The sequence below is a fragment of the Psammomys obesus genome, unplaced genomic scaffold (assembly GCF_907164565.1).
Source record: "Psammomys obesus unplaced genomic scaffold, mPsaObe1.curated_primary_1811, whole genome shotgun sequence".
NCBI lineage: Eukaryota > Metazoa > Chordata > Mammalia > Rodentia > Muridae > Psammomys > Psammomys obesus.
This window is the reverse complement of record NW_026596166.1, coordinates 583559-603209: the sequence shown is the minus strand read 5'-3', so window position 1 is coordinate 603209 and position 19651 is coordinate 583559. Positions and strand designations below refer to the sequence as shown.

Below are 19651 nucleotides of genomic sequence, written 5' to 3'. Positions count from 1 at the left end.
ACATTCCCTCAGGCCAATCTGATAGAGGCAATTTCTCCTTTGAGTTTTCCTCTTTTCAGGTGGGTCAAATTGTCAGCTGGAGGACTATGACTGACATTTCTCCACCCCCTGTCATTAGGGTAGCACTATAAGCTATAACCTTTTTTTCTTATTTCAAGATCTCATGTGAATATCATAATATAAAATATAACTTTGAAAGCCCCACAGTCTTTAAACATTTCAACACTTTAGGGCTGGCACATTGCTTTTAATCCCAGGACTTTTCACCAGATCTCACTATAGATGGTTGTGAGCCACCATGTGGTTGCTAGGTATTGAACTCAAGACTTCTGGAAGAGCAAGTAGTGTTCTTAACCACTGAGCCATCTCTTCAGCACCAATCCTAGTACTCTTAAGGCAGAGGTAGGTGAATCTCTGAGTCTGAGGCCAACTTAGTCTACATAATGAGTTCTAGGAAAGCTCGAGATACACAGTGAGAACTTGTCTCAAAAATGAACATTTCAACACTTTAGAAGTCCAATGTCTTCCAACTCTAAGCTCCTATGAACATCAAAAACAAGTTACATACTTTCTTATTCCAAAAGGAAAGAACCAGGGTTTAGGAATGACCAGATTAAAGCAAAAACCTGCACTATAGCAGTGTAAATCAAATCTGTAGCCCAGCCTCTGGAGCCCGTCTGTGTGACGACAGGCGGGAGAGGAAACTTCCACCTTACTGATTCTACAGAGTTCTTTTAGAGGGAACAATGCCTTTTGGATGTGTGTGGCGTTGTTACTGAATTAAATAAAAGGAGGAGGACATGATTAAAGCATGGAGAAAATTTTTATTGTAGCTATAAGGGAGAAAGCAAGCTGAACAAGGCCGGCAGACTAAACCCGACCATGAGAAGAAAGAGGGAGGTGGAGGGAGAGCAAGAGAGGAGCCGCCAACAGGAGAGGTGGCCGGGCTAAGAGAGCAGTGTAGCCAAAACGGCTGAGCTCTTCAGGGTTCAGGCTGGGGAAGAGAAGCAGAAGCCCCGCCCCTGGGAGGGAGACGTTTAGAATAGGGGGCGGGGTGAGGGCTGCTGAGAGGAGCCACAGGTATCGTGCGAGACTCGTCCCAGGATTTTTTTGAAACCTAATAGTGACCGGGTTTTACTCTGTAGTCCAGAATAGCCTTGATTCGGCCTCAGCCTCTAGAGTGCCAGGATTACAGGCGTGAACCACCACGCTAAGCTTCTAGGTTGTGATTCCGGCGTTTAAACGCTCCTGACAAAAAGTAAGCAAGGCTTCAGTGATGCTAACCAACTGTATTCATAAACATTCTGGGCCTTTTAAGGCATCCCGACAAAATGTACGTGACTGAGTTGGGTGGCACAATATTGTCATCAGGTGATTCTAATTTTGGCTTTGATAAGAGAATATTAGCATAGAAGAGAGCCCGAGAAAACATGAAAATGTTAGGGGTGACATTGACCGTAGCCTATGGTAGTTTGGATATATCTTGCTTATCTGTCTCAGTCCACTTTTTTCCTCTAAGAAGTGCATATAGACTAGAAAACGCAAACAAACTAACTGCTCATAAAAGATATGCGTTTTATGTGACTCTCAGGATCCCCGTTCTGCATTTGAAAGCAAAAAATAAGCAACCTGGCCACTCTAGTCAGAAAGTCCTTGAGCTGGCAAAACCTGTCTTACAAAAAAAAAAAAAGAAAGAAAAAGAAAAGAAAAGTCTTGCCAGGCGGTTTAAGGAGGGCGTTGAAATCTGCTTTGTTTCCTCGGGTGTAAGCTGCAGGTGTCCTCATTGCCTCTTGGAAGCAGACCGCCCACAGCGGAGCCTGGAGTGCAGTAAGTTTGACGACACCATAGCTAGCTTGGCTCTTTCCCAAGGCAGCTCAAAGCTTGGACCTGGAAAACAATGCAAAGTCCAGGAGTGAAATCCTGGCAGTAAAGCTTGTTAGATAAAGAAAGCAATAGGGAGCTGGGCATGGTGACGCACTCTTTTAATCTCAGCGCTCAGGGAGGAAGAGGCAGGTGGATCGCTGTGAGTGCCTGGCCAGCCTGGTCTACAGAGCAAGTCCAGGACAGGACAGCCAGGGCTACACAAAGAAATTCTCTGTCTGGAGAGAGAGAGAGAGAGAGAGAGAGAGAGAGAGAGAGAACGCTGTAGGAGCCAGGTGGTGGTAGTGCACACCTTTAACCCCAGCACTCAGGAGTAAGAGGTAGGCGGATCTCTGTGAGTTTAAGGCCAGCCTGGTCTACAGAATGAATTCCAGGACATCCAAGGCTACCCAGAACCATGTCTTGAAAAACCAACAGAACAAAACAAAACAACAACAACAAAACCTAGGCTCATCACTCGAGGCACCTGACCTACCATACCTCAAGCTTTGTTAGGATTGTGAATCAAGTGGTCTCATTTTGTGATTTGATATCAGAACCACAGAAGACTGGCCGTCCTCCCTAGCCGATGGTTCAAATCCTCTGTAACCTCAGGAGAGGGTCCTAGTGCTGGTGACTTGCTCAAGGCCTTGCTTGGCCGCATGTTGTCATTGTGCCAATATGGAACTGGTTCACCAACCCTTGCTGAGAGCCTTACTGCTGTAGAGGCTGAAGACAGAGTTCACAGCAGTACCGTCAAACAGCTCAAACTTCTGAAGCTGTGAACAGTCTGGTGGCCATTAATTGTGGGTATGGTTTTGTTTGTTTTGTTTTGGTTTGGCTTTGGCTTTTGGGGGGACAGGGTTTCTCTATGTAGCCCTGGCTGTGCTGGACTCACTTTGTAGACCGGGCTGGCCTGTGCTGGGATTGTAAGTGTGAGCCAGTGCTCCCAGCTTGTGTGGTTTTCATTTTAAAGATGTAGTTTTATTTTTATTTACTCTGTGTGGAAGGGAAGGAGGGGTGTGTGTGTGTACCAGATGGGTGCAGGTGTTGGTGGAGGTCAGAGGAGGTTTGGGTCCCCTGGAGCTGGAGTTGTGACTTCCAACATGGGTGCTGGGATTGAGCTCTTCCTCTCAAGGAGAAGGAAGTGCTTTTACTGGCTGAGCTGTCTCTCTAGCCTTTGCCTGTGGTTTTAGACTGGAAAGGTCAGAGGCAAGAGTGACGTCACTGGTCACTGGCTATGATGTTTTAAACGCCAATCTTTTTTGGTGGGGTGAAGTTGAGACAGGCTTTCTCTGGGTAGCGCTGGCTGTCCCGGAACTTGCTCTGTAGAAGAGGCTGGGCTCGAACTCAGAGCGCTGCCTTTCCAGTGCTGGGATTAAAGGCGTGTGTACTACCACCTCTGGCTTAGCAGACTTTCTCTTGGCTTAAACCGAGGTCCGAGCAGTCTTCCTTGGTTGGATATACCCCACAAGGATTCTCTCCTTCTATCATATAGGTTCCAGAAACTGGATTCAGGTCATGTTTGGTGGCAAATGCCTGCATCTGCCCCATCACCTTGACCTCCTGGACTTGACCTTTCGAACAGAACAGAACAGAACAGAACAGAACAGAACAGAACAGAACAGAACAGAACAGTGTTCCTAAGGGACTGCAGCAAAGACCTCTTTCCCTTTAAAGTATGGCCTTCTAGCCAGCCGCACACTGTGCCCCTGCCTCCTGAACTGAGGCCCCTGGGAAATGTGACTATGACACTGTCCTTGTTCCTATGACAGACACTTCATTAGGAGCTGTCTCCGCTCCCGGAGTTCCAGCCTGCCTCAGTCCTCAAAAGCCCCAATCCCGGTAAGCCGCCCCCTCACTCCTCCTTGATGGGGTGTCCCTCCTTCACCGTGCGTATTTCCTTCCCACAACGTTAATGACACTAACTTCACTGTAAGTTCACGTCCTTGTCCCTTTTCTGTTGCTAATAGCAACAACAAAAGCTGGGCAGCTTACAAAGACAGCAGGTTTGTTAGGTTCATGGTTCAGGCCCCTCCACCTGATAATATTCTTTCTTGATGCGAAGGCCTGAGGTGCAAGAGATAGGCAGTGATCCAGAAGCCTAGCCAAAGTGCTTTTAGGACTACCTACCTTTGAGATAACTCACTAATCGATTAACTGCTTGAGCAGACGGATCCATTCTTGTTGTGTACAAGGTTTCTCTGTGTAGCCAGACCTCACTGTTCTGGAACCCGCTCTGTAGACAGGCTGGCCTCAAACTCAGAAATCCACCTGCCTCTGCGTGCCGAGTTCTGGTATTAAATGCATGTGCCACCATGCCCAGCTAATGAATCCATTTTAGAGAACATCAGCGTCCTATCTGGCTGCACTTTCTTTTTTTTCTTTTCTTTTCTTTTCTTTTCTTTTTTTTTAGACAAGATCTTACCCTGGCTGGCCTGAAATGAACCTCTTTATGTAGAGCAGGGTGGCCTCAAACTCACACAGACCTGCCTGTCTCTGTGTGCTCCCAGCTCTCACCTCTTAAAAAAATTACAATTTATTTATGTGTATGGGCTCAAATAGGAGGTCAGAGGACAACTTGTAGAAGTTGGTTTTCTCATTCTATCATGTGAGTCTCAGAGATTGAATTCAGGTTAGCAGGCTTGGTAGCACCTTAAGAGTTCAGGTCTCATTTCTCAGTATCTCATAATGGGAGTTAAATTTCAACATGTGTTTCAAAGAGGGCAATCTGCATACAAACCACAGGACTACTCCACTTGACATTTTTTTTAAAACAGTTTGTTGTCGTTGTTTGTGGGTGTTTTGGATGGCTGTCCTGGAACTCCTCTGTACACCGGGCTGACCTGGAACTCACAGACATCCACCTGCCTCTGTTGGAATAAAATATGTACACCACCATGCCTAGCCCCCCCCCCTTTTTGGAGAAAAATTTAAATTTGGGGGTCCCACTAGTAGACTTCATGTACCTAAATGGGGCCTACCTCAACTCTGTGACATTCCATGCTGCTGCCCTCATGTTTAATATGAAGATTCTGAAGTCACTGTCCAAATTACATTGCTAGCAAGTGGTAGGGCCTGCTTCTGCAGCCTGGCCACCCACCAGCAGCAGCCACCATTCCCTGAGTCTTTTCCACATAGAAGCTTCGTTCCTATAGGCTCTGTGTTAGGAACATGGAGGGAGGGGAGCAGGGGTGTGAGAGGGCTTCAGGGAGGTCAGTACTCCAGCGGAAGCAGTGTGCTCAGCTGCTGTCTGACCATCACTGAATGTGAGGGAATCCAGCCATCCGGCAGATGTCCCGCACAGATAGCTGGGAAGAACTGGCTATCATTAAGGGCATAAATGTGACATGGATGGTTAGAGCAGTGACAGCCTTGACGCATGTCAAAACTTTGTTTTAAGCTTACTATAGGATAGGAGATGTTCTTATAAAGGAGAGGAGGGATAAAAATAAATCAACCAAACAAAAACTAAGGCAAAGGATGCCAGGCAGTGGTGGTGCATGCCTTTAATCCCAGCACTCAGGAGGGTGAGGCAGGCAGATCTCTGTGAGTTTAAAGCCAGTCTGGTCTACAGAGTGAGTTCCAGGATAGCCAGACCACAGAGAAACCCTGTCTCAAAACAACAACCAGGTCAGACTCTTCACAATTGCCTCTAATTCCAGCTCCTGGGGATCTGACATCCACTCTTGGCTTCTGTGAGCACCTGAATGAACCTGAGCATACACATAAATAAAAAACAAATATAAGGAAAACAGCAACAGCAAAACTGAACAACTAAGGCAAAGATTCATCTCTGGGCAGAGGTGTTCTTTCCTTCCTTCCTTCCTTCCTTCCTTCCTTCCTTCCTCCCTCCCTCCATCCCTCCTTCATTTCTTTCTTTCTTTCTTTCTTTCTTTCTTTCTTTCTTTCTTTCTTTCTTTCTTTCTTTCTTTCTTTCTTTCTTTCTTTCTTTCCTGTTTTATAAATTGATGTCATTGTAGTCCAGGCTGGTCTAGAACTCACTTACCTAGCCAAAGATGACCTTGAACTTTTGGTCCTCCTGACTCTGACTCCCAAGTGCTAGGATTATAGGCCTGTATTACCACAGCCAGTATATGAGGTGCTGGGAGTTGAACACATGGTTTCATGCATGCTAAACAAGCAATCGGCCAATGGAGCAAAATCCCCAGCCCTGGGGAGACATATTTTAAAGGAGAAAGTATAAGGTATATTGGGTTGTGAAGACTGAATTGGCAAAACTGTAAAATAGTGATAAAATGATGATTTCATACTTGTTAGGATATAGGGGCAGAGGGCAGAGTAACATGGCAGGTCCAGAACAAGATATGCTGCAGAGATCACACTATGCAACAGATCTCATGCAAGAGACTTTTTTTTTTTTTCTCAGCACTTTGTCCCTGGACTTTTAAATGAAGCCAGAAGGCAGAAATCTGTTTCCTGGTGTGATCTTTGCAGGATAACTTGGCCAGGAGCTGCCAACATACTCTGCAGTATGCCACTAAATCCTAACAGTACTGTTTATACGTTGAAGTGACATTATTTGGGATATATTTACTTAATTAAAATATATTTAAAAATGGAATTCCACCCAATTTAATTTTACCTTTCAAGAATAGAACCACAAGGAAATCTTGTATCTGTGCCTTGGGTTATTATTTCTACTGGACAGTGCTGGTTTAGATAATCATTGTTAAGCTGGAGACATTTTTAAAGAAGCAGCTGAGAAATGTCCAGTTAAAGATTACCAGAGGCCTCCCAGGACTGGCTAAAGGTCTTTGGGCTTCTTCCAAAACCAAAGGGAGCAAAGGGAGCTTCCCCATGCAGGCCTAATCGATGCCTGTTAAAATCTAGCCATACTGTTGCATACCTGTAATGCCAGAGACAGGATCACAAGTTCAAGGCTTTCCCGGGCTACACAGTGAGACTCTGTTTCAAACCAAACCAACAATAAAATCAGTCCAGCAGAAAATGTCTCAAGTCCTTTTCTAGGAAGACAAAGGTCCCATTCAGACCACAGAGTTCTACTCTGGCTGGGATATGGGACAGTCTCTGGTGAATCTGTTACCATGGGTTAAGGAAGGCCCAGATACAGCATCATTGAGCAGACTTCCCACTGGGGCTGAACCTCGTGCTTCTCTGAGTTTCAGAAGCATTGACTTGGAAGGTGCTTGCAGCTGGGCATGATGTTGTACGCTCTTATAAGCACTTGGGGAGTGGAGGCAGAAGGATCAGGAGTTCAAAGTCATTCTTGACTGTGTAGAGAGTTTGAGACTATCTTGGGCTGCATGAAATTCTATCTCAAAAAAAAAAGTGCTTGCTTAGGCTTATAATCTTGGCAGGAGGTAAAGATGTGTCCAGGGAAGATACTGAAATGGCCCTTTTGAGCGATGTGCTTAGAGACTGGGGAGGCAGGGTCAGGATTGGTATAAGACCAGAGCCTGGGGGACTCTAATCACTGTCACCCCACTTTTTGTGTAATTTTATTAGCTCAGTGGCCCAGGTAGGGCTGTTTACCTCTTCTTTCAGAAAATTTTGAAAAAAAAAAAAAAAAAGAATGGAAGAAAAATAACATACCTTTTCTCAACATTTTAGGTTAACATCTAGAACTTCATGTAATCAATATAAAGAATTACAGATATGGGGCTGGAGAGATAGCTCAGGAGGTAAGAGCACTGGCTGCTCTCCCAGAGGCCCCAGGTTTGATTTTCAGCTCCCCCCTGTTGGCTCACAACCAGCTCCAGGGACTGTGACATCCTTTCCTGGCCTCCCAGGGCACTAAGAAAGCATGCGATTCATAGATGGACATTGCAGACAAACACATCCATACACAAAAAATAAAAAAAAAAAAAGCTTTGAGGGAAAAAAGAAAAGTCTGCATATCAAGTCTCATTTTCAGTTAACCTTGACTTCTCTATTCACTAACCTCTCTCGTGGGTGCTTGTGGCTGGTGGGGGAGGTGGTAATGGTTGGCATCCCAGATGGGTGTCCTGTTACCCTCCCTTCTTTCCTTCTAATAGGAATCTGTCCGTGGCGCCACTATCATCATTCTAGACTAGCTGTCCTTGTGTTTGTACTGCTTAAGCAGTTGCCATGACTACTTGCCATGGTAATCTCTGCTGCAAGATAGTGTTATGTCCTGAGGACAAAAGCCATACTATGAAAACAAGGCACAGGATTCCACCCTGCAAGTCCCTCTATTGTGTGCTATAGCCTACGTTGGTCCAAAGGAAAAATGAGCTTTCCGTTTACAAGGATTTGGGTTTGAATACCAGACTATGGTTTACAGTGTGAACTTGGGAAGTAAACCTTTTGAAACATATTTCCTTTCCCATCCAACAAGGCTAGCATTTGCTGTCTTAGCACTCTTGAGGATCAGGTAAGATGAATCGATGAGATCAATTGGACAGGATCTGGCCTACAGCAGGCCTCCAATTACCTTGAATGTTACAAGGTACATAGGTAATTATCAGGCTGTCTTTCTGTGACGGGCATAGTGAAGAAACTTGGCATGACTCAGGCAGCTAAGCAAGTTCATGTGTCTGCCAAAGTAGAGCTTCGTGCCGGGAGGTAGATAAGACGGTTTGCACTGCTCCACTGGAAAGTTAATCAGTGGTTGCAAGTTGTACACTAGGCCCTATACAGATCTTGTACACTAGGCCCTATATGGCTCTAGGCCAGTTGAACCTGAGTTTCTTGTTTATTTGACACTTGTGATGCCAGCCGTTGAGATCAGTCTGCCCTGCCGTAAGTTTTACTTGTGTAAAGCAGTGTTTTGACAGACTATTTTATAAACTTTTGACTCCATTTTGAGGCTGGCAGATAAAATGTATAGTATAGTATAGTATAGTATAGTATAGTATAGTATAGTATAGTATAGTATAGATAGTAGAGTACAGCGTGTTAATTTAGCAGGGTCTAGAATCAATCAATCTGGACATGTTTATGGATGATTATCTTGATAATCTTAATTGAGGCCGGGGAAAACCTGCAAGTTAGCAAACAGGCCACTCTGCTGGCCTGCCCTCAGGGCCCTAGCAACATCTTACATCATCACAGCTGCTGCCAGGTGCTCATCACCTGCCTCTCGATAAAAGGACCCCGCCCCCACCCCAGCTTTCTCTGTGTTCCGGCTTCTGTTCTCTCCGTTCCAGCTCCCTCTCGCTCTCTTCTAGGTGCCCCCTTTCTTTCCCTTCTTGTCCCCTGCCCCTCTCTGCCCTCCCGGCTCGCTTGCCGCCTCTACCCCTTCTCTAGGCCCTCCTCTCTCTTCCCCCAGTAAATTTCCTTATACCAGATCTGTTACATGGCGTAATTTCTCGGTGGGCACACCTTGGCATGGGCCCACCGCGGTACCCCCTCGAATCATCACTGTATACCATAACGGTGACCATGATGGGTGTCACCGTTCCCTGGCTGGGATCCTGTACTGTATGAGAGGAGAAAGGGAGCCGAGTGGCAAGCAGCATGCGGCCATTCATCGCTCTCTGTTTACTGATTATGGATGTGATGTGACCAGTTTCTTCAAGCTCCTCTTGCCTTGACGTCCCTGCTATAAATGGACTGTACCCTTGAAATGTCAGAATAAAACCTTTCTCTCTTAAGCTGTTTTGTCAAAGCATTTTTATCACAGCAAAAAGAAAAGAAACTTTAGACAGGTGGTGACTGTGCATCTGAGGGCACCACCCGTGTCGTCTTAGGAGTGGAGATGGTGCCGGCTTATAAACTTGTTGGGGAGAATTGGGACTGTAGAGGTGCACGGGTGTATCAAAAGCATCTCAAGAAGAGCAGGCCTGCCTTACCAGGAACCCCATAAAGACGTGGACACCTAGTAACCCCAGTGACCCGTCATCTGACCTCCTGATATATGTCTCAGGGGATACAACTGAGAAGAGGACTCCTGATTGTCCCAAGGGCTTCAGCTCAACTTGGTCCTGTTGACCTAGCATGATCAAACTGGAAGTGATATCTGATTCTTACCTCTTCTCTATTTACTCCGTCCAATTGATTATAATTGTTATGACTGGCCTCATCAACATTTCTGCAAGCCATTCCTTCCCTTCACCATTTCCCCAGCCACCTCGTGTGTATTATTGAGTTTATTAAACACAAAAAGAACAAATAAAAAGCCAAAACAACAACACGATGTTTGTTTGTTTGTTTTTTAACTTAAAATTGAGGATCATTTTTTAGGGAACTAGGCCTCATGATCATAGGGCCTGAAGAGTTCCACAATAAGCCGTCTGAAAGCTAGAAAGCTGGAGGAGTCAAGAGCATGGCTTACTCCAAGAAGCCCGAGGCTTATAGAACCAGGAAGGCCAACAGTGCACCCGAAGCCTAAAGACAAAGGCTGAGGAGCTGGAGACTGCAGTGTAAAGGCCACAGAGGAGGACATTACATCCTGAGCCAGATGGCAGCGCCTGCGATTTCCCTGCTCCTTTCCTGTTCAGTCTGGTCCCAGCAGTCGGGTGGTGCCTGCCCACGCCGAGCTGATCCACACACTAATCTCTGCAAACACTCTCACAGACACGCCCAGAGGTAATGCTTTACTGGTGCTCATGGCACTGCTCAAGCCAGGCAAGCTGGAGCTCCACACTTAACCAGCACACCAAGGCTGGCTTAAAGCGTGGCTATTGTTACACCTCATTATGTGTTGATTTCCTGTTGCCATGTGACAAACGTAATCATTCAATAAAGACACTCTCCAAATGGTCTTTGTGGGTTAGGAGTCTGTGAGCACCGTAGCTGGGTGGCTCAGGCTCAGGTGCTTCCAATGCTGTGCTTGTGCCATCAGCAAGGGCAGCAGTCAGTTTTCTCAGAGCTCAGCTTGGCTAGAGAACCTGCCTCTGAAGTCCATTCACTCCCCCTCTTGCTGGCTGTTGGCTGGACTTAAACTAGTCTGTCTATAAGTTGCCTTAGGCAGCTGGTTTCTCCCTAAGTAGGGTGTGTGTGAGAGGGGAGGGAGTCAATGCCCTTTTTTAAAAGTTTTATTTATTTAATTTTATGTGCATTGGTGTGTCAGGCCACCAGACAATGGAGCTGCAGACATTGTGAGCTGCCATGTGGCGTCTGGGAATTGAACCTGGCTTCTTTGGAAGGGCAGACAGTGCTCTTAACCACTGAGCCATCTCTCCAGCTCGAGTCATTGTCTTTTAATACCTAAATTGCCAGCCAGGTGTGATGATGCATGCCTTTATTCCCAGCATTTGGGAAGCAGCGGCAGGCAGATCACTGATCTGGAGGCCAGCCTGGTCTGCAGAGTGAATTCCAGCACAGCCAGGGCTACACAGAGAAACCCTGTCTCATAAAAAAACTAATACATACATACATACATACATACATACATACATACATACATACAAGCATGCATGCACGCTTATCTAATTGCCAATTTCTGCCATATTCTACTGATTTCATAGACAAAATGGCCTATACTCTGGAAGAGCTGTGGATCATAGGAGGACATGAGGATCCTTAGGAATCATCTTCATCTCAGGCATTTATTATTACATCAGTTCACCCTCTTTTTAGTAAAGGAACCACTTAATTTTCCTTTGGAAAATTGCTCATTCCCCAATGTCAATCTAGTATATTACATATGCTATATTACACATATAATACAAGCTATAGGATGAGTGGGCCCTATCGTCTTCCACTTCTGCCACGAGTCCCATTTGTAGCAGAGTTCTGACTGGCTGCGGCCTATCAGCTTACCCAGTCTGCTGTGGACCAAATTCATATGTTGAACAAGTGCTACACACCTGTAATGTCAGCACTCAGGAAGCTGAGGCAGGAGAATTGAGAGTTCAAGGCTAGCCTGGGCTACACAGTACATTCCATATTATTCTGTACTGCAGAGTGAGTCTGTGGCACCAAAACAAAAACAATCAAAATATTCATGTACTGAATCCCTAGCTTTCAGAACCAGTGAAGTGGCTCAGTGGGTAAGGACATTTGCCACCAAGACTGACAACCTGAGTTCAACCCCCAGAACCCACATGGTACAAGGAGAGAATCGATTCTTGCAAGTTGTCCTCTGATCCCCTATGAGTGCATCGGTGTGTGTGCAATAAACACATGAATTGACTTAAAATGTTTAAGGGTTTAGGGATAGTTTAGTGTTTAAAAGCTTTTGTTCTTGCAGAGGACCTGGGTTTGAGCCTCAGCACCCACTCGTGGTGACTCACAACCTTCTACAACTCCAGTTCCAGGGGGCCCGACACCCTCTTCTGACTTCTGAGAGCAGCAACCATGCACTTGGTACTCATATGTACATGTACTCATACATATGAAATAAATAAACCTAAAAATTAAAAGGAGCCCCCAATACTCAAAGTGCTGGTATTTGGAGATGGGACCTGTGTGGAAGAGGCTTAATTGGGGCTAAATGAAGTGGAGAGACTGAGTCCTTGTGTTGAGATTAATGTCATTACAAATACCTCCTCCTCTCTCTCCCTCTCTCCTTGTGCCAAGGAAGGCCACATGAGATTATAACAAGGGGAAGAAGGCTTTCACCATGATGTACTGTGCCACTACAGGCCTAAAGAAACCTGGCTAACTGGCCACAGCTTGAAAGTTCTGCAGCCCTGAGCCATGAGAAATAGCCCTTTCTTGTTTTGGTTTGGGTTTTGTGAGTGAGTCTTACTCTCTGACCCAGCTTGGTCTGGTACTCATTATGTAGACTTAGTGGACCTCGAACTTCTGGCAATCCTCCTGCCTCTGATCCCCAGGTACTGGGATTCTAGGCCTGGCCCACTATGCTTGGTGAAGAGGTCTTAAAAGTTGTTCATCTCATATATTTTGCATTTCTGCAGTGGACTCACAGAGCAATAAAATTAACGAACACAACAGTCAACCTGGCCTCAGGCGTAGATTCAAGGAGGGATAGATAATTCAGTTGGAAGCAATGGGTCATTAGGGAATACTGATAGAGCTTCTGGAAAGGATCAAAGAAGCCTCCGTGGAGGGGACTGGAAAGATGGCTCATCAATGAAAAGTGCTTGCTATGCAGTCATAAATAGAATTTAGATGCCAGCACCAATGTAACAAGCTATGTGGCCCAAGTGTAACCCTCATTCTACAAGGGATGAAGAGGAGCGTCACTGGAGCTTGCTGGCTTCCAGACTTGTTGAGAAAACCCAAGTCTTGGGTTCATGGAGAGACCCTGTCTCAGAGAAATAGATGGAGAATGGTGGAGGAAGACACCAACACCCTCTTCTTGATTCCACAGGCGCACACATCTGCAAACCTGTGTATATACACTCCAGAACAGAAACAAATAAACAAATCTTAGAAAGAAAGAAAGAAAGAAAGAAAGAAAGAAAGAAAGAAAGAAAGAAGGAAGGAAGGAAGGAAGGAAGGAAGGAAGGAAGGAAGGAAGGAAGGAAACTTCAATGGAACTCAGGAGTGGGTGGCGCACACCTGTGATTTCAAAACTCAGGAGGCTGAGGCAGGAGGATAATGAGGTCAGGAGGAGGAGAAGGAGGAGGAGCTGATAAAGCAAGCCAGCCCCAGGCTGATTCTTCACTAAGGGAAGCAAAGCCAAAAGCTGGAAATATGGCTTGGATGGTAAATTAATCTAAACTGACAGCTAAGTAATCTAAATTAATCCAAGATAGCTAAGCCTTTCTGTAAAACATTCACTTATAGAAGCCAAAAAATGACCCTCCTTTTCTCTGTTCAGGGCTGAGAGTGGGCCTTGTGCATGCCAGCAAGCACTCCATCACTGAGCTACGTTTCCAGCCCTTTTTCTAAGATTGTTGTGACAGATTGTACTAGAATTATGTTCTTTTACCTATAGAGTCCCAGCTGCTTCGCTTCTGGCCACTGTCCCTCTCTCAGCTTCTCCCACCTAACACACAAACCTTATCACGTTATTTTCTTACATAGTATCTTGCAGCTTCTATTACTGTCCCAAGCTTAGTCCATGCCCGATTAGAGCCACAGCTATTCTATCTCTGCCTCCCTTTCTTCTTACCTTGTTTCTTTCTTTCTTTTCTTTTTTTTTTTTTTTTTTTTTTTAGCACCAGTCAGCTATTTATACAGTATAGTTTTGCCCAGTGTGGCAGTACACACCTTTAATCCCAGCACTTGGGAGGCATAGAGAGGCAGATCTCCATGGGTTTCAGGCCAGCCAGGGCTATATGGTGAGACCCTGTCTTAAAAAACTAACTAACTAACCCCCTACCCCAAAACATACCTTACACCCTGCCTAAAAGGGATATTGACAGGGAGTTTATGAGGCTTCATCACAGGTAAGACAGCAGAAGCCATGCGAGACAACCATACTTTACCTAATCAGGATACCTACCTACCCAAGACCTAGTTCTAGACACTGGGCCAGTTTTATCTGCTAGTGAGGTCCAGGCCTCTGGCTTTTCTGGTCTGAGTTTATATCTTGGGAGCTTAAACCCCAGAGCAATAGTTTTGGGAAGTAGTTGGCTCATGAGGGCTCTTTTCTTATGAGTGGATCGATGCTAATTACAAAGTGCCTTGTAACAGAGGGAATATGCCCCTCTTGTTCTTCCACTTTCCACTTTGAGCAGATGCAGAGGTCCATCTCTCCAGGAAATACAGCGTTTGGGGTATCATCTTGGAAGCACAAAGCAACCCTCAGCAAACACAGCCCCCGATCCGAAACTTTTGGATTTTCAGTGTTAATGGACAGTGAGAAATAAATGTCTGTCCTTGTCTATGGTATTGTTACAACACAGATGGACTGGGGCCCTGGCCTCTGCCAGACTCCACGCTTCTGCAGGGATGTGTTCCTGACGGTGCTCTATGACCTCAGCAAGTTTTCTACAGAGCTTGACGCGTTCATGCGTTGTGCCTGCTATCCAGACTCTTAAGGGAAGGAGGCTGTTTATTTTAGTGCGGTGTCCAGGAAAAAGTCTGTGGGAGTGTGTCCCATCCCCTTTTCATCTTGTCCTACAGAAAGCTATTTTCCTTACTCCCTCTGTCCCACCTCCTTTAAAAAAAGAACCAACACATTATTTTATGTGTATGGGTGTTTTGTCCACAGATACATGTGAGCACTGTGTGTACTGAGTACCCTAAGAACCCACAAGAGAGGAGTGGATTCCCTCAAACTAGAGTTATAGACAGTTGTGAGCCACCCTGTAGGAGCTGAGACTCAAATCCTGTTTCTTTGTAAAAGTGGCTCTTAACCACTGAGCCAGCTCTTTAGGCCATTATCTATCTATCTATCTATCTATCTATCTATCTATCTATCTATCTATCTATCTATCTATCTATCTATCTATCGGCAGTCTCACCCAGTATATCCTGTGTTGCCAAGGCTGGCTTTGACCATGCACCAATCCTCTGGTCTCTGCCTGAATGCTGGGGTTGCAGATATATCCAGCAGGCCCAGCGGCTTCAGCAAGCCATTTCTTCTGGAGTAAATGTAGCCTGTTAGTAAATATTCTGATTTATTAACAGATGGCATGGCAAATGTTCTTCCTGTTTGCCCTGATCCTAAAAACTCCGCCAGAGAAAGAATGATTTAGGACTGGGCCTGGCTTGGCAGGTCTACAGTGGTCCTGTTAGGAATTAGTTTAAGACACCGACATTTTGGACATTTTATAGCTTCCTTCTTGATATCAAAGGTAGGATTAATTCAGCAATTAATCAGGTCCTAGTTTTAATTAGTGTGGCCGGTGGAGGAGGTTTAGAGGGCAGCGATGGAGGATGGCTCTTTGAGTAGAAAGAACTGAGTACAACGCAAAGGGGCACGGGGCTGGGCAGCAACTACAGTACTGCCTGCAGCACAAGGCAATGGGCTTGGTGTTAGTGTGTAATTTGATATTTTTTTACTATACTTCCATTTAAAAATCAACTTCAGTAAGGAACAATTTACACACCATAAAATGTACCAATTTTTATTGAAAATTTTGTAATGCATGAATGCTGTGGTGAAATTCACCCCCCAACTTTTTCCCCTCCAACCTCCAATTCTATCACCAACGCCCACTGTTGTTTCTTCCCAACTTCACATGTTCTCTATCTCTCTCTGTATGATTTTATATCTGTATATAGGTATATATCTTGCTCTCTCCCTCTTTGTCTCTTTCTTCCCCTCCCCATTATGTCCCCTCAATGCTAGTGCATGTGCCTGTGTGTAAGGCCATCTTCAGGAGCGTGTGAACAACTTCTGGGGCTGAAGAGAACTCACTCTTTCTCCCCCAGCAGCCATCAACTACCAATCACCATCTCTTAGCTAGGAGATTTGTTGTTGTTCTGTTTATTGTAGGACTAAATCTCACTTATCCCGGGCTAGCCTTGAACTTGCTGTGACTCCTGATCCTCCTGCTTCGTTTCCCAAGTGCTCAGAGTACAATTGTGAGCCACCTCAAGCTAGCTTCCTTTCTTTTTTTAAAAAAAAATGTATTTACCTTTATTTTATGTGCATTTTTTCTTGTCATTTTTATTCTTGCCTCCATGTATGTCTATGTGAGAGTGTCAAATCTTTGAGATACAAACAGTGGTGAGCTGCCCCCGTGGGTGCTGAGATTTGAACTCAGGTCCTCTAGGAAAAGCAGTCAGTGCCTTTAACCACTGAACCACCTCTCCAGCCTCAACTAGCTTTCTTGTCTGGTTTCTTTCCTCCATCTGTGTGTCCCAGTCTTTCTCCCTCTCTTCTCATTCTGGATTTTGTTTCTGTTTTCTGTTTGTTTGTTTTGTAATTTTTAAATTCCTGACTGGTTCAGCTTTTGGAAAGTTTTAGTTTTTATCATTTATCTACCGAGAAGTTTGGTCCCCAGGGGAAAAAAAATGTCCAAGTTCTTTTAGCCTTGTGTGTCTCTTGGCTACAGCAGCTTAACTCCTACTGACTTTTGTCCTTTCTGCAGGGCTGCCCAAGCTAATTATTATAGCTGAGATGTGTGGTGTGGCAGGGCCCAGTGCATTCTATCACTAAATTCTCATAACAGCACTAGAAGGTGCTGTACTGACCTACTTTTTCACACAAGGAAATCAATACTTAGGAAGGTCCAGAACGTTCCTAAGATCTTAGATTTGCTCTTTAATGTCGTCAGAGCTTACAGTAGCAAGGGTTGGCCCTGAAACCACAGCACACACGTCTGATCTCTTCTGCTTTGACCGACTGGCTCAGTTGCTTCCCTGGTGTGATCTGGCTTATCGATGTCATCCGTGACTCCCTGTACAATTTACTATTCTTTGGTCTGTACGAGTGATCTCTAATGTAATTTGTACATTACAGGTCATACCGTTAGAACATACAGACAAAGGGATGTGATGTAAAATGTTTAAATGAAAAAAAAAAAGAAAGAAAGAAGGAAAGATATGACTGCTCCTAGGTTTCAGCACCAAATGAATGAAAAACATAATTACAAAAGGAACAGAAAAGGAACATGACTGCTCCTAAGAATGGTGGAGGAGAAAGCTTACTAGAAACGTGTGGAAGAGCATAGCCACAGGCAGGGACATCTGGGAGAGTCCAGAGTGGACATGACTGTGAGCCATGTGAGGAGAGGAGAGACAGGGGAACCAGGTGCAGCAAACAGGAGACCCAATAAAGAGTAGATGAAAAGGACCAGGTAACCAAATGGTTGGATTTTATAGGAAAGGACAGCTGGGAGAAGGGCAGCTCAGCACCTGGGCTGGAAAGTATAGGGTAGGGGGCCGGGCATACCAGTCAGGAGGGAGCAGGGAGAACCTGGTGGACAGGTCCACTTTGACATGTTAAATAGGTACCTCAGCCATTTTCTCAGGTTTGAAACCTAGTGATGTTCTTGAAAGTGCTGTAAAGTTTTAAAATATATATATTTATTTTGTGACTTTTTTTGTGCATGTGTGCCTGTGTGTGGCGGAGGCTAGAGAAAGGTATCAAATCCCTCTGATGCTGGTACTACAGGATGTTGTGAACCCCCCAATGGCAAGAGCAGGAAGTACTCTGAATCGTCTCTCCAGCATCAGAATGCTCAGCTTACTACAAGGTAAGGCAGGGAGATCTCTGAGTTCAAGGCCAGCCTGGTCTTCAGATGAGTTCCAGGACAGCCAGAGCTACACAGAGAAAACCTGTCTCAAACAAAACAAACAAACAAACAAACAAACACCCCCCCCCCCAATAACCTGGGCAGTGGTAGTGAATGCTTTTAATTCCAGCACTCTGGAGGCAGAGGCAAGCAGTAAGTTGGAGGCCAGCCTGATCTACAAAGACAGTTCCAGGACAGTCAAGGTGGCACAGAGAAACCCTGTCTCAAAAAACCAAACCAAAACAACAACAACAAACCCAACCAAAACCAATAACAACAAAAACACCAGTTAAAAAAAAATTATAATTTTGTGTGTTTTACATGAATGCATGTCTGTGTTCCACATTCATGTAGTGCCCAAGAAGGAGTTACAGACAACTGTTAACCCCACATGGGTGCTGGGACTCAACTATAGATCCCGGGTCCACAGTCCTCTGGGAGAGCAGCCAGCGCTCTTAACCTCTGAGCCATCTCTTCAGCCCCTGCTGTGAGGGCTTAGATATCCCCTTGGAGTAACTCCACCAAGCTGGCTTCGCTTCAAGGCTCCGCCCCTTGCCAGCTGTGTGACTCTGAGCTTTGGTTTCAACTCTTTAAGGGGAGACTCTTAAACTGGTGTTAGAGAGATGTGTAAGGGCCAAAGTAGGATAATTAAACTAGTCCTTCAAGCATTATGCCATCAGCTTTTATGAACTAGGATAATGGTTAAGAGGCCATTGGATTTCGCAATTAGGTTGAAGGTGAACTCTGAGACCAGCTCCAGCTTCGGTGGGAAGGTGGGGAGGAAGCGCAGGAGGCGAAGGAGGGCTTGGGAAAGTAAAGACCAAGCCACTGCTCTGCTCCTCCTTGGAAAGGGTGATGGAGCGCTTCCAGGGTTAAGGAAAGGCTTGATTTTAAGCTGTAAAATGGAAACTCCCAGCGTATTTGAGAGTTCAAGATTAAAGTGATTGTGGTCAGGGTGGGACTGAAGACAGAAACCGGTATATGTCAAAAATCAAAGGCTTAGGCAGGATTGGCGGTGCGTGGCACAGGAAGAAAAATTCGAATGTCACAGCGATTCTTTGCTACGGGGCAAGTTTGAAGGGAGCCCGGGCTTTGTGAGAGCCTGTGTCAAACACTAGGGTGAGATGACTCAGCGAGTAAAAGTGCTTGCTGTGCAAGTGTGACCAGCTGATCGAGATACTGGAACCCACAGTGGAAGGAGAGATCTGACGCCAAAAGCTGTCCTCTGATCTCCACATGCATGCTGTGTGGCATGTGCATGCTAACACACACACACACATACACACACACACACACACACACACACACACGCACCGGAATACATACACACATACATCCCCCACCCCCCACAACTCCCCCGGGGGAGGTGGCGCAGGCCTGTAATCCTAGCACTCGAGGAGGCAGAGGCAGGTGGATCTCTGTGAGTTCGAGGCCAGATTGGTCTACAGAGCGAGTCCAGGACAGCTTATGAGACACACACAAAACAAACAATAAAATAAAATGGAACAGAAGTCTCTGGGCTTAGTAACTGTAATTTCAGGATTTGAAAGGCTGAATCCAGAGGATTGAGTTTGAGGCTAGTTTGTTAAATCCTTTCTATAAATAAAAAGCAGACAAAACCCCCTCACACCTTGGGAAGATACCGGATTCTTTAAGGCAGCTGAGTAGCAGCAAGATACAAGCATCTGAAGATGGATGACAAAGGCAGCTATTTTCTTTTTTTCGGTGAAGCAGGAAGCACCGTGCTGGCTACTTTCCAAGGTGTCCTTCAATCACCCTACTTCCTGGTTTTCGCTGCC

The 19651-nt window shown here is 45.4% G+C and overlaps 1 long non-coding RNA gene across 1 annotated transcript in view; it reads right to left on the bottom strand.

Annotated features, from left to right (window-relative positions):
- Positions 1 to 804: 804 nt before the first annotated feature.
- LOC129667813 (uncharacterized) overlaps positions 805 to 19651 on the bottom strand; it is a 28779-nt gene continuing 9932 nt past the window's right edge. The window contains exon 2 of the long non-coding RNA XR_008718809.1: positions 805 to 1887. This is a non-coding gene — a long non-coding RNA (uncharacterized LOC129667813). The remainder of the gene's footprint in view (positions 1888 to 19651) is intronic.